Raw genomic sequence first — 13,920 nt, forward strand, 5'->3', positions numbered from 1 at the left:
GTCTTCATCCATTTGACAGTTGTCATCTACTCCCTCTTTCTTGGAATGTGTTCTTTCCTTGATATCATCACACCACCACGTTTTCTTCACCTACACTAGTCACTCTTAGTCTCCTGCACAGGTAAACAGCTGACCATTAACTGCTGAAATTTTTCAAGGCTCCCTCCTTGTTCACTACTTGTCCCTAGGCTGTCTCCTACAGTTCAGGCATCAGTGACCACTGCTACGAAGGTAACTCGCAAATGTATACTTCCAGTCCAGACCACTCCCCGACACCCAGGTTTCCCCGTGAATACTGCAGTGGCTCCTCGATCGCAACATGGTCGGCCCCTGTCCCTTCCAGCAGTCTCCCTCCCAGCTCCCATCACCAACACGCCCCATGCCTATGGTAGTGTTTCTTATCTCAGTGAATGACTGTCATTACCAATTCAGCAAGCAAGAAACTATCTACTCTCGCCACCCGTCTCATCACTGTCCTCGTCTGAGTCACCAACCTCTCCCCTGGCTGATTTAGGAGCAGCTTTCCAACTGCTGCCACCGTAATCTCTGCTCTATACAGCAGCCCGAGTGTTCTTTGTACAATGCACATCTGACCATGCCATTCACAGCTTAAAATCTTTAATGGCTTCCCATTGCTCAGAGAAAAAAATGAAATCCTTTCGCTGACCTGGAAGATCTTGCATGTTCTGTTTCATATCCAACTCCCCAACCTCACCCCTAATAGGCGCCTGCTGCTTACTGCCCTCTAGCCATGATGGACTTTTTAAAGCTCCTCAAACACATTTTGTTCCCTCCTGCCACAGGGACTTTGAACATGCTGTACTCACTATGCCTAGAATACTTTTCCTTCTCTCTTTACTTAGTTATTCTTATTTATTCTTCAGGGTCTTGGCTCAAATGTCACCGCCACATAAAGCCTCTTCCACTCTTCTTACCATCCTTCCAGCCGAGAGCAATCCTTCCATTATAAGCTGTTATGCAATGCCAAAATTTAGCCAGAACTCTAGTTGCAAAAATTAAAATATTTCTGCACACATGGGTAAATAGCCACCACCCTGAGTCCACTTTCTTCTGTCACTGAAGAGTTGCTTCCAGGCACAACATGGAACCATGAGCCACAAAGATCTATGAAGGGTATGGTTAACTGGTACCTGTTAGATATTTGGAATATCTCTCCCATTTTTATGCATCATGTACCTCTCCTCTGTAGCATTTACTGCCTTGAATTTCATACTTATTTTGAGGTTATTTGATTAATATCTGCCCCACTCTAAGGTTTATGAGGGTGAGGATCAGGTTCGCCATAGTTTTCCTCATATTGAACAGAGCAGGCACCCAATAAATATATGCTCAATAAATGAATAATTTAGGTGAATGAACAGACCTTTCTCAGATATCATCCAGTTTGACCCCTGAGTCCCACAAAGACGAAGGTGCTAGCTAAATGGAACACAAGTAAACAGCAGTGACAGAGCCGAGACCACGGCTCAGTAGTAAGTTCCCCCCGACCCCATGCTCTTTCCACTCTCCCACCCTGGCTCCTTTGTGAAGACTTGCAGAAGACACTTTTTATGATTACCATCCCCAGATCATTTACATGCTTCTGGACGCTTCAGTATCCCATAGCCTCCATCCTGTCATCATGACCCAGTTTTAGACTTCGAAATTCAATCATTGCTGACAGAATCTGTGTGTGGCTTTTTCTCCCCTGTTCTCTAAATAGAAGATTAAATCAGAATGGTCATGTATATGCCATCTCAAAATAGTGCTCTATTTAAAGAGAGAAGGTGTTAGTTATTACTGGCGTTTAACATTTGTTGAGTGAACAAAATCTGCTGAACATAGAGCAGAACATGGAATTAAAGAGTTCCTGCCCGATGTGTGTTGTGGCCTAAATTAGACCCAGACAAGTTACTAATGTGCAGCAAGGACGGATGCCTAGAGCCCAACGGCAATTCACAAAACGTGCTCCAACTGGAGGTAGGAAGTTCCCTGAGAAGAGACATATTGTGGTCAGGGCTTAGAGATAACCCTAAAACCATTTTTAGAAACAGCAAGGTGAATAATAAACTCTGTGTGAGTCCTTAGAAACAGAAACGTCTTGGAAAAATTAGATTTATTTTTTTTCCCCCTTGCAGGGCCTTCCCTAAGAGAAATGCAGTCCATAGATTCCTAATGAGATGCAGGCAGTCCCAGATCTCCTGTCAGCATGCCCTGTACAAAGCCTACTGGGCTTCAGAAAGACTCACACTGTAAAGAACTGCATTTCCAAGAAGAATGACTACATAGTATTATTGTTGTTGTTTTTCCAGAACAATTATACTATTGGTAGAATTTAAGGAAAGACCCTTCTTTATCCCCTGCTTTTTTCACGTAGGGTGGTCTGTGAGTCTCACTCTGCCCATTCAGGCCCCATGGAATCCCAGGTGCCCAAGAGAAGAGCACCTATGATTTCTGTATGTTCTGAACTGAATCCAAATAATAAGAATTCCAGCAGATTGGAGCCAATTTTGGCTTGGGAATCAAGGTGCTGCTGGACTGGGTCTGCCACACACCAGGGCAAGTCATTGATCCAGCTTCTATATCTGAGAATTGGACATCATGAAGCATAGCTTTCTGGGTTGTTCAGAGAATTGAATAAATTAACATATGTAAAGGACCAGCATATGGCCTGGAATATGTGTTGGTTATGTTTCCAACACTGGAATGGACCATCTTGATCTAGCCAGCTAAACAGACACTTGAGATAAGGTCCAAATTTAGGGTAACAATTCTAGAGTCTTACAGTTTTTAATTCAGTAGATCACATTCACTTTGCTAAAGGTAATTAGACTTTAATAGGAAACAAGAAACATATGGACACTTGAGACTCCAAGAAGTCAACATTTCTTTCTAGCCTTTCCAAACATTATAACCCTGGAAAAATAAGGCAGGCAGATCTTTCAAAGGAAAATGTCCGATCGGACACAAGTCCCAAATGTAACAAGATGCTTTAAATTGCCTTAACAAAGAGCACTTTTTATATTGTGAAGTGATCATCATACTCTTTCAATTTGAACATTATTGTGAACATACGAGGCTGCTGTACACAGGTCATAAAAATGTCAAAAGAGTGAACAGATTTAGCATGAAATATTAATCTTGGGAAAAAAGCATCTCTAAAGACATAACTCCCTTCCCATTAATGTGAGTGATTAAGCAGTTGAAATTTATTAATGCAGCAGGAGAGACATTGCTGTGATAAGATTTGGCAACGATCTTCACCATGGTTTCTTACTCCAAGTTTACAAAAGAAATCTTTATGGTGTCTTGTCAGAGGGACAGCTAGAGCAAGATAGAGGCCGTGTCCCAGGTGGCTGTGGGCTGGTGAGCAGAGCTGAGATGCCCAGAGGCAAGTCATTGAAGCTCAGCTTTGCAGATGGCAAACGGAGCGATTTCCCACTCTGCTTCTCTCTTGGCCACACATGACTGCAGGAAAGAGATCCTGCACTGGGGCTCAGAATCTGCTCTCATCATGTGATAATTCCCAGAAGAGGACGCAGGCTGGTGCCAGGACCCCATGAGATAGAAGGCAGCGAACCCTGGATTTAATCAGAGCGCTAGGGCTCTAGTCTAGGTCTTCAACCAGGAAGCTGCTGGCCTGGGGCAGGCCTTTAAATGCCAGACCTGCTGTCTATGTCATGGTATTGTATGAGAAATGAAATGAAAAGAAAGTCAGAGTGGAGAACATGTCTAGAGAGAGGTAGAGAGAGGAAAAGAGACAGAGAATACCAGACAACAGCCTGTCCCCTACCTCAGGGGTGTGCCTCATTACATACAGCACACGCTCTATGATCAGGATGATGTTCTAGTGGCCCCCACTGCTTGACCCCCTTTCTCTCTGTGGCTCTTTCCAGGCTGGTGAGCCCCATTTTTTCACGCATGTGCAGAGTCACCTGGGGCTTTGTTCCCATTCAGTTCAGTGATTAGCAAAATATGTCTTCTTCATCCCTGTCTCTACCTGGCAATGGAGGTGAGTAGTTTTTGCCCAGTAAGCCTTGCAGAACCATGTAGAAAGCCAATTTAGGATGAAGTCTCTATCAGGTTTTGATTTGCTGTTGTCTTGATGGTGTAGCCTTTGCAGACAAGACGTGGCAGCCAGACAGGGTAGGTGTAGGTCCAGGCAAGTGTTGGGTTTTAGAGCACTCTGGTGGGCAGGTCCAGCTAATGGTAGGGGATTAGCTCAGGGGCAAAGGTGGTTCCTGAGATTAAAAATAATCTCTAGTCCAGGCCAAGGGTCAAGAAGAAGCTAAGTGCCCCTTGAAGTAGACTGACTCAGAAATGAGGAGTCTTAGGCACAGATACCCCAAAGTTTTGTGGATAGGGAATTAGCTGTAAGGAATCTGTCCTGGGGGACAGTGACCCAGGCATGAGCTTTTGTTTAGGAGCACAGATGCAGGTATCTCTGGAAATCTGGGAAATAGGTAAGGTTCCTGGAGTGATAACTGCAAACAAAGCGGAATCCCTGTACCAGAAAATGGACTGCTTAGAGAAAGGACAGCACTGTAGGTTTTGAACTGTGAGCCAGAACAGACACTTGCTACCCTTGGGGAAGGTGAATGAGAAGACTGATTCCAGACATAAGGTGGTGGCTGGGTGGTCAGCAGAGGGGCACTAAGTTGGCCTGACATGGAGGTTGGTTGAATCTGTATTCAGCAAAGTAAATTGAGGAAGCGGATGGGTCTGCACTGGGACTGCTTAAGTAATGGTGGGTCTGAAAACCTAGGTGAGGAAAGATGGGTCTAACCATGGTGGAACCGCAGAAGAAGGAAGAGATATTGGGATCTTGTTGCCTACCCCCTTCCTATACCAGATACCTCTTATGCGCTGCTTCAGATCCTCTTGGCTTTGCCTGTCTTTGGCACCTCTGGCCATTTGGTTCTGCTCCAGCTCTTATTGTGATGACCAGCTAAGTGTGGGTTCCCCCACTGACAGCACAGCACCTTGCATCCTGTCCACATTTTGTACCTCTCACCTCACGGCCTGGTGGCTCCTTGTTGATGCTGAGCTATGAAACTCCGTTGGACTCTGATGCCCACAGAAGCTCCACATGGAAGTGCAAGAAAGACAACACCCAGTGTTGGAATCTTCGAATAATAGGGGACAGGAGCCTGTAAATAAATTATTCTCTGTGCTTCCCTTCAATCAGACTCTCCTGAGACCTAGTACTTCCTGTATCCTATCTTCCCAGAAAAAAAACCTGTAAGCAAAGAGTCGGTCATATGGACACCAAACAGTGGCTAGTTCAGTAATTCCTCTTCTTACTGCCTCTCCCTCCTTCCTTGCCTCTATCTCTTTATCCCTCACTCTTATTTCTCTGGCCTTCACTCCCTAAGAAAGTAGGAGCAGATATCCTCTGACCCCAGGCTCTACTTCACTAAACATTCACTTAGAATTTGATATAAAGTGAATCCATTCAGAAAAGAAGAGGAATTTGCTACTAGAAGGACCTCATTTATACATGATACCGTGTCACCCCTGACATGAGTCTGCAATCCAAACACAGATGATGTCATTTCCGTGAAGCCCCAGCGTGTGAAAGTTTGCCCCAAATGGACTCTCATGGGTAGTTAGTTGAGGTTGTCAGTCTCATTTTACAAAACTCCCAAGCAGACTTCCCTTTGTCTCAGCCAGAGAAACTCTTTCCTCTTGTCTTCTGACCTTGAAGTTCTTAGTTCATCTTTCGAACACTCTTTCTCAAGTGCTTGCCAGGGCCTCTCTCCTTGGTTCCCATAAGAGAACAATCACTTATTTAGATGTGTAGGAGGACACGGTTGAACACCCAGCCAGAAGATAAGGTCCATTTTAGCCCCTTTGTTTTATCCTCTCCCGCTCAACACTCATTCAGTAACCCAGCACTGAAGTTTTTTTTTTTTTCCTCTTACAACAGCCTAAGCCTGTTGAAACTTGTAAGAATAAGTCATAAGACATTCACTGTTCCCAATTGTGAATCCTCCTCTCCAGTAAGTTATTAAAAGCTCTTTTTGTACTGTCTGTTATAAGTCTAATATCTTTCAAAGAGAACTGTTATGATAAAAATCATATTCTAAGATGTGTAGCTATGATACTGTCAACATATTGGGCCATTAAGGCACAAATCATTATAATTAAAGACACTTCTCACTAATATCCTTCAATCCTTCCTCGACTTAATTTACTCCAGCTCAGCACCATTGCTATGCTGATATGCCCAGCATTCGTCGTGTCCTCTTTGGCAGGTTTAGCTCTCAAGTTCTCAAAATTGAAACAAAAAGGTCTCTCTCTCTTTTTTTTTTTTTTTTTTCATTCATATGCCAGGGAAACAGTGTTTTCATTCCATGGTAAACTTACTTTCATCTTGGTGAGAATGGTCCTGCCACATTTTCTCGGCCTCTTGCCCAAGCATCAGCTGTGTCTCCGTTTCAAAGGCTCCTGCACAGCAGTTTCCTGTTTCCCCGTTCAGCAAGGACTTCCAGCCGCACTGACTTCTGCCCCGGGCCACCCCACTTCATGCCATGTTCAACCCTGCTGCACTCTCTGTTGGTTTCCTCTGAGCCATACTTCTGTGTTCACTGCTGAGGGTCTCAGCTTCTACAGAGCCCCTTCCACAGCGCAGTGAAGGACAGCAGATCACACCGAGGACAGCGCAGGGCTGGCAATCTCTTTTCCTGAAATTTCAGGTGACGTGGAGGCCAACTAAGCAAGCGAGCCTCTGCCACTGCCATAGCCGTGTCCTCAGGACACCACTTTGTAAAACATAGACTTTATTTTTTAGAGTAATTCTAGATTCAAAGCCAAACTGAGCATAAAGTAGAGAATTCCCATAAGCCCCTGCACCCCCACGTTCAACATCCCCCACCAGAGTAGGACATTTTTTATCATCAATGAATCCACATGGACACATCAGTTTCACCCCAAGTCCATAGTTTACACAAGAGTTCACTCTTGGTGTTGTACATTCTATGGGTTTTGATAAATGAATAATGACAAGTAGCCACCATCGTAGCATACAAAATAGTTACATTGTCCTAAAAGTCCTCTGTGCTCTGCCTATTCTTCCCTCCCTCCTTGCTAGCCCCTGGCAACCACTGATTTTTTTTTTTTTTTTTTTTTTACACTGTCTCCATAGTTTTGTCTTTCCCAGAAAGTCATATGCATAGTTGGAATCATACAGTATTTAACCTTTTCTAATGGGCTCTTTCACTTAGTTAAGGTTCCTCCATGTCTTTCTGTTCACCTTCAGCTATGAAATCAGTTGAATCCAGTTTACAACTTCATTCTTCTATAAATTTCAAAGCATCCCCTTCCAGCATCACAGGCTGGACTTCCTTCTCCTCTTCTGGCTGTAGTTCCTACGAGGTTACGAGCTGGGAGGACAGATTAAGGATGAAAGGCAAACATCTCTTTATCTCTCAGTTATCACCTTCTTCTCTGCCAATCACTATTTTTCTGCTAACACCTCTGTGGGTCAGGTGTTCACCTGTGGGCAGCCAGGGCACAGAAAAGGAGGCTCAAATGTAGATACTTTCCACAGTGTTCACATATCCACAAGAAACTCACACATCTTTGCCCTCCTACAAGACGGGAGATCAGGCTCTCCTGCTGCCCATTTTCAGCTCTACCAATCTTTGTCCATCCACTTCCCTTTTCCTTGGCAGTACACACAGTCTGCTGCCCAAACAGAGCTCAGATGTAAAATGAGGTCCCTGTCTCCCCTTCTTAAGGCACCCCCGGTCTTTCTCAGGAACTCTTTTGAAGCCCCTTCCCTGATTTCAGGTTGAGGATGGGGGAAACAGAGAGAGAAAGAGAGGGAAGGAAATGACCTCTCTTCAGGAACATTCCACCAGTGGCCCCCAGACCTATAGTCCCATCACCCTTGCTCATTCCCCTTCTCAATTCTCTCCCCACACAGACAGAGAGGACAGGTTCTCTAAGGTGGCGAGTGCTTGTTCTAGGGCTTTTTCTATTACGGAAGCAGGAGTCAGATCCAGCTGTCAAATCCTGTGCTGGACCCTGGCCGATCCAGACACTTTCTTTAGAATATAGAGTACCCAGAGCTCGTTTTCTCTCTGCTACAGGCCTAAGTTTTTAAATCCAGGAATGCCTGGAAAACCCCCATGGAACATCTTATCATAGGGCGTCAGAGGTGTACAGAGAAGAGGACTTCACAGCTGCCCTCATCTGAGCATTCAAGCAGTTAATGACCTATTGGCCATGAATAGCACAAAGCTGACTGTTGCTAATATAAGGTCCTCGTGTGACAAGTGACCCTCACCTTTTCTTGACCTGCCCTTAGTGACGAGCAGCCAGGCACTATTCTCCTGATGGTACTGCCTCATCACTTGAACATGGTGTTCAGGCCACTCCCTGGCCTGCTTCTCTCCTACGCTCCACTGCCCAGCTCCCAGTTTTCCTGACCAGGACATGGGTGATATAAATGCAAAGCAAGCCTGGTCATAATTTCTGAAGACCTCAAGAGGATAACTACGAGAATGAGGCCAGTTCTGATTGGCTGAGTTTTCATTAGCAGAGATCATTAAGAGCCTGACCCCTGAGGCTCGCCGTCCGTGTCTGGTGTGAACCTCAGATGTGTGGATATGCAGGGCTGCCCAGATGCTATTAGTGGCTGTGGTCTCTCTGTGGTGTTTTACTTTATAAAGATTGTTTTGGGTTCCCCTTCTGCTGAACCTAATTTTTCCCTCCAGGAGTAAACCACCTTTCCCACTTTACAATAATGGTGCAACTTTAGTGATTTAATTTAGAGAGGCAATGAAGTGACCGTTAAAGTGTTTAGCAAATGGATTAAAAGTGTTTCACAAATTCCTCAGAAAAGAAGCATTTGTGTCTTCTGCAAATTTTACCAAATACAACTTGTAATGAACTAACCACCTGAGCATATGCATTTTGTTATTTGACCCCTCCAGGATTGTTTTATTTGAATATAGTTACGATGATAGGTAAAGGTAAAGTCTGGAGCAAAGAGGGCAGTATCCAGTGAGTCATTCCTTTGGGGCAGAAGCAGCAGGAACAAACCACCAAGACCATGAGGGAGTTTCTGGGGGCAGGGTAAAGGTATCTTCAAATGATGCCCTCAGCCTCAGGCCAGGCCAGGCTAAGATGATAAGAACGCCGATAGGTTTCCAGCTGAGCTGGGGGTAGAGCTGAGATAGCTCAGAGGATGCTACTGCAGTAAGCTGGGTGCAAGCACATAGCAATGTGGAGTCAGGGGTAATAGTGGAAAAGGGCAAGAAGGTGCACTCAAGGTAAGTTTTGCAGGTAGAACTGAAAGAACCTATTGATGACTTTGATAAAGAGAGAAAGGGAAAAATAAAGAATCAATGGTAGCTCCTAGGTTTTTAGATTTGAATAAGAAATAGTGGTGGTTGGTGGGGATGGTGGTGCTATTTAAGGGGATGGGGAAGACAGATGGAGGAACAGGGGCTCAAAAAGGGGAGGACATTTAAGGACATTTATCACTTGGGTAAGTAGAGGACAGACAACCATTGGAAAAGGGGGCAAATTGTTTAAAGTCCAATGTTCTTAAGTTGGGAATCATCTCTGCCTTTCCCCACAGTTTTTTAAGTTAATTTCCAGTAGCTGGTTTATTATGTATAAACCTTACTCTTCTCTAGAGTGTTCTTGTCTTCATTTCAAAAGGCAAATTCAGGGCTGAAGAGAACTGTTATCCCTGAGTCTGTGTTCATAGAGTAGATTGTAGTGCTTAAAGACTTTTATGTGTGTTTCATGAAAGCTATTTCCTTAAATGGATTCAAGTAGATATTAACCAGTAAATATAGTATGCTCAATGCCAATGATCTATACTTAAATAGATGCTTTGTTATAAACAAAATGTATTGCAGGGATAGAGACCTTAGGAGGAAATGTGCATAAAAATGGGCGTGGGTTGACTACGGGATTGAGAGGAAGGAAGGAAGATGCACAAAGAAAGAATGCTGACAGACCATGATTAAGGACTTCGGTATTACGGAATCTTTTCTCCCCTGGGATATCACAAGGGCAGCTTTCCTCCTCAAAGGAAGGAATTGCTTTGAGGCATCAACACAATCAACGAGTGACATCAGCAAGGATGTGATCATATAACTGGTGGAATATTGGGGAAACAATCAGGAAAAACAAAGTAATGTGGAAGGAGTCTCCTACTCATGTACTGACAGAGAGAAGTATGCAGAAACCATCAGCATAAATCCTAAAGCTAAATACCAAGAGGGCTATAACTCATCATCCTGAGAAACTCAGGAATACATCTGTGCTACTGCAGGGACTAGAAGTAATAGGATCCATCTACTGCCCCTTCCTTCTTCCATTGAAAGAAAGGGGTGGGGGACCCACACAATCAGACCCACTTTGTTTCTTAAATCCATCACTTCCTGCAAAAAGAAAGCATTGGTTATTGCTGCAGTGCATTGATGTAATTGTCGAATTCTTTGGATCTGAGAAGAAGGGATTTCCTCCTGACAGGGTGCAGAGAAAGTGGCTGGTGATTACTTTTAGTAAGCTTGCATAGCTGGGCATGCCACCAGTTGAGTTTGGAGAAGTGGTGCAAAATAAGAGGCAAAAAAATCAAAGAGAAAGAGGCAAACTTAGTGGATTTGAAACATCTGTCTTCCATTGCCACCTTGGACTCTGATTATGATTGTGGTCTTGGGCTTCTATGTCTTAGTTTCCCTCCCTAGTAAGTGGTAATAATAGGTCATAGATTATGTGTTTGTTGTAAAGCCCCATAATATTAAGCTGCTTACCTAAAAATATTGGATGTAGCGTATTATTTATATATAGAAGTTAACATATAAATATAGATTCAGATGTGGATGTATAGCGCCACACACACCCCCTTCAGTACAGGGGCACCATTACATAAAACCCCACCAATGACGGCCCCAGGTAACACTCCACCTGCTTTCCCACCATTCCCTCCCTTGTCATTCCATCCATACTGGCCTCTTTGCTGTTCAAGCACATCAAGTTGCTCTACCTTAGGGCCTTTGCACCTGCTGACCAGTGCTTGGAATGTACTTCCTCCTAATGTTTGCATATCTTGTTTTTTCACTTTATTCAGATCTCTGCTTAGATGTCACCTGCTCAGAAAAGCCTTTGCTGACCTTCTTATCTAAGGAGCACTGCCCCTCTATCCTTGTACTCTTTTTTGTTTTACAGTATTTATCACCAGCTGACATTACCATGCATAGGTATCTGTTTACCGATGTATGTTCTATATCTCCTAACAAATGATAGCTTCATGAGGACATGGAGCGGATTCACACCCATGTCCCCAGTGCCTAGGACAGTGTTCAGCACCCAGGAGGTAGCTCAATAAATTTTTGCTGAATGAGTGAATGATACCAAAATAAACAAATGATTATCAGCTCAGTGATTAAAAAGATCAATCTATACTATATGCAATGAGGGTTTTATCCCCAAAAGTGTTATAATAGCTTTTCTTAATATTATCTGCTGTGATGAAGATGGATAGTCCTTCGAAGATGGGGATTTGGCTTTTAGCTTAACTTCTCCAGACTTGAGTTACCCCACAGTGCTCTAGTCATGGTTGAGGGTTGTGGAGCTGTGGTGGTCGGTGAGAGTCAGAGCTCATGCAGAAGCAGCGATGATGCTGGCGACTGGTTTGGCACGTTTAGACCTCATCTCATTAATCTCCATCTGCCTCCTCTACCTCTCCAGCCATTGCAGCTAAGCATCGGTGGTGCCATACCAAGGCTGCTTCAGGGCCAAGCCTCTCCCACCTGCACACAGCTGCCACTCTGAGACGTTCCCATTGCAGAGTTTTGATGGGGCTATAAGGGCTCCTCTGTAAGTGGGATGGCTTCATGGGGTGAAGTTGGGATGACCAATGAGACATAACACAGGACAAGCAAAGGGAAGGGACACTTGGGGACAGGGCACCCAGCCCTTCCCTTCTCTCTGACTTCTCTCAGCACCTTCACACCCTCGGTTGAGGTGTCACCTCAGCCCATTAATTTCAGCTCCCATGGCTTTCTTGATAACTTATCCCATATGCTCATTACTCTGTGTACAACATATGTATGTTTTCATGCCTTATTTGTAGTTTAAATTAGAAACGGGTGTCGCTCTCTAAAGCAAATCGGCTACTGTCCATTTTTTCCTTTTCCCCTCTCTCAGCTCCAAGGGGGTTCATGCTGACAGCCCCACATAGGCCTACAGGAAGCTACCTTTCTGGCTTTAGTAACTTGTTCTCCTTCCATATTTATTTCTTTATTTTTTTAATTTATTGGGGTGACAATTGTTAGTAAAATTACATAGATTTCAGGTGTACAACTCTGTATTACATCATCTATAAATCCCATTGTGTGTTCACCACCCCCATATTTATTTCATACTGAATTTTCTATCCACCAAGTCCATTGCCCGAGGTAGTTAGGTGCAATCTCTTCCTTTGACAGATATCTATTGAGCATCCAAGCACTGGATAGTGTTTTCTTCCATGAAGCTTGTAATCTACAGGCAGAGGGAGATAGCAAGAATGTAACCACACAAATAAGCATATCATTACAACAGTTTGGTGCTGTGAGGGGAAAGTAAGTAGTGCTGCCTGATAGTGTAACTTGCTTTTGATATCCAAAAGTATGATATTTAAGTTAAGTCCTGAGAAGTTAGCCAGGTAAAAATCGAGGAGGTGCACATGTGAAGGGCCTAAGGTAAGAAAGTACTAAGACATTTGAGACCAAAATGGATGGGTCACTGCAAGGAAAGGGGGAAAGCATAAGAAGAGACTGGTGAAAGAGGCACTAAGGTCAACCAGGGGGCTATCAGCCATTTTAATTATTTTTAATTTTATCCTAAGCAATGGGAGGTCACTGAAGAGTTTATAGCAAAAACAAATGATTTGATACAATTGATCTTTTAAGACTATTGCTCTGGCTATTAAATGGACAGTGAATTGAGAAAGGTAAGAGGGAAATGGGTAGACCCGTTAGGAGGCTGTGGCAGTAGCCTAGGGAGGGTAATGATGGAACTGAGAGATCAAAATGGAGATGAAACGAAGTGGACACATTTGAGATGTCTCTTAAAAGATATTATTGGAAGGACTTCTCAGAGTGTTCCACTAGCCCTTGACTGCATACTTCAGACCTCAGTAAGTGAGAGAAGTGAATCTCTCCCATGGTTAAGCCACTGTCTTTGTCACATGCAGCTGACGGTTATCCCTAACTCAGGTGCCCTCTTCATTCCTGCATGGGCTCAGCTTCTGGTTCAGTGCAGCTCAGTGAAGTAATATGTGTCAAGTTCTTGGTTGTTCTTTGCATGTAGCAGGCCTACAATAAGTGGTGACTAAATTTCAACACTAGCTACAAAGCTAAACACAACTCGGCCATCATAGCCTCTGTGGGGTATTGTGGCCAACTTCTTCTCAAGACATTTCAGTGAGGAATTGGGGTCTTGATCTTTTTTGAAAACTTTCTCTTCTGATATTTTCCAATAGTCTCCTTTTATGTGACCCTCTGGACACAGTGGCAGGTGTTTTGGCATTCTGATATTGAGTGCTTAGAGGAAGGGAGCTAAAAGTATCAGTAGATTAAGGAATGGGCCAAACTTCTGTAGTATCATGATCCATAACCAGTTGTTCACATGTCCACTATGGCATCAATTCTCTACCTTGCATTATGGTTATAGAATAAGCTCTGTGGTCAAGGACCTAATCTTGTTCAACATTGTTTCCCCGACAATGCTGGGGACGACACTATGTGCACTAACTAAATGCACTGAAATAAAGGCCTATGAAAACAGCAAGATTAATTATATATATTACATGTGGAGAGGTTCGAGAAACAACCAGTGACACCACATTGGTTTTCCATAGCACTGAGCTGCCACTATGCACTGTGCACAGAAAAGCTGCTGGTTCGATAG

General features: G+C 43.8%; 1 protein-coding gene across 7 annotated transcripts in view; it reads left to right on the forward strand.

The window, feature by feature from the left end:
* Nucleotides 1-13,920, forward strand: part of NTRK2 (neurotrophic receptor tyrosine kinase 2) — a 322,840-nt gene that overhangs the window by 293,497 nt on the left and 15,423 nt on the right. The window lies entirely within an intron of this gene.

The sequence above is a fragment of the Rhinolophus ferrumequinum genome, chromosome 12 (genome assembly GCF_004115265.2).
Source record: "Rhinolophus ferrumequinum isolate MPI-CBG mRhiFer1 chromosome 12, mRhiFer1_v1.p, whole genome shotgun sequence".
NCBI classification, from domain to species: domain Eukaryota; kingdom Metazoa; phylum Chordata; class Mammalia; order Chiroptera; family Rhinolophidae; genus Rhinolophus; species Rhinolophus ferrumequinum.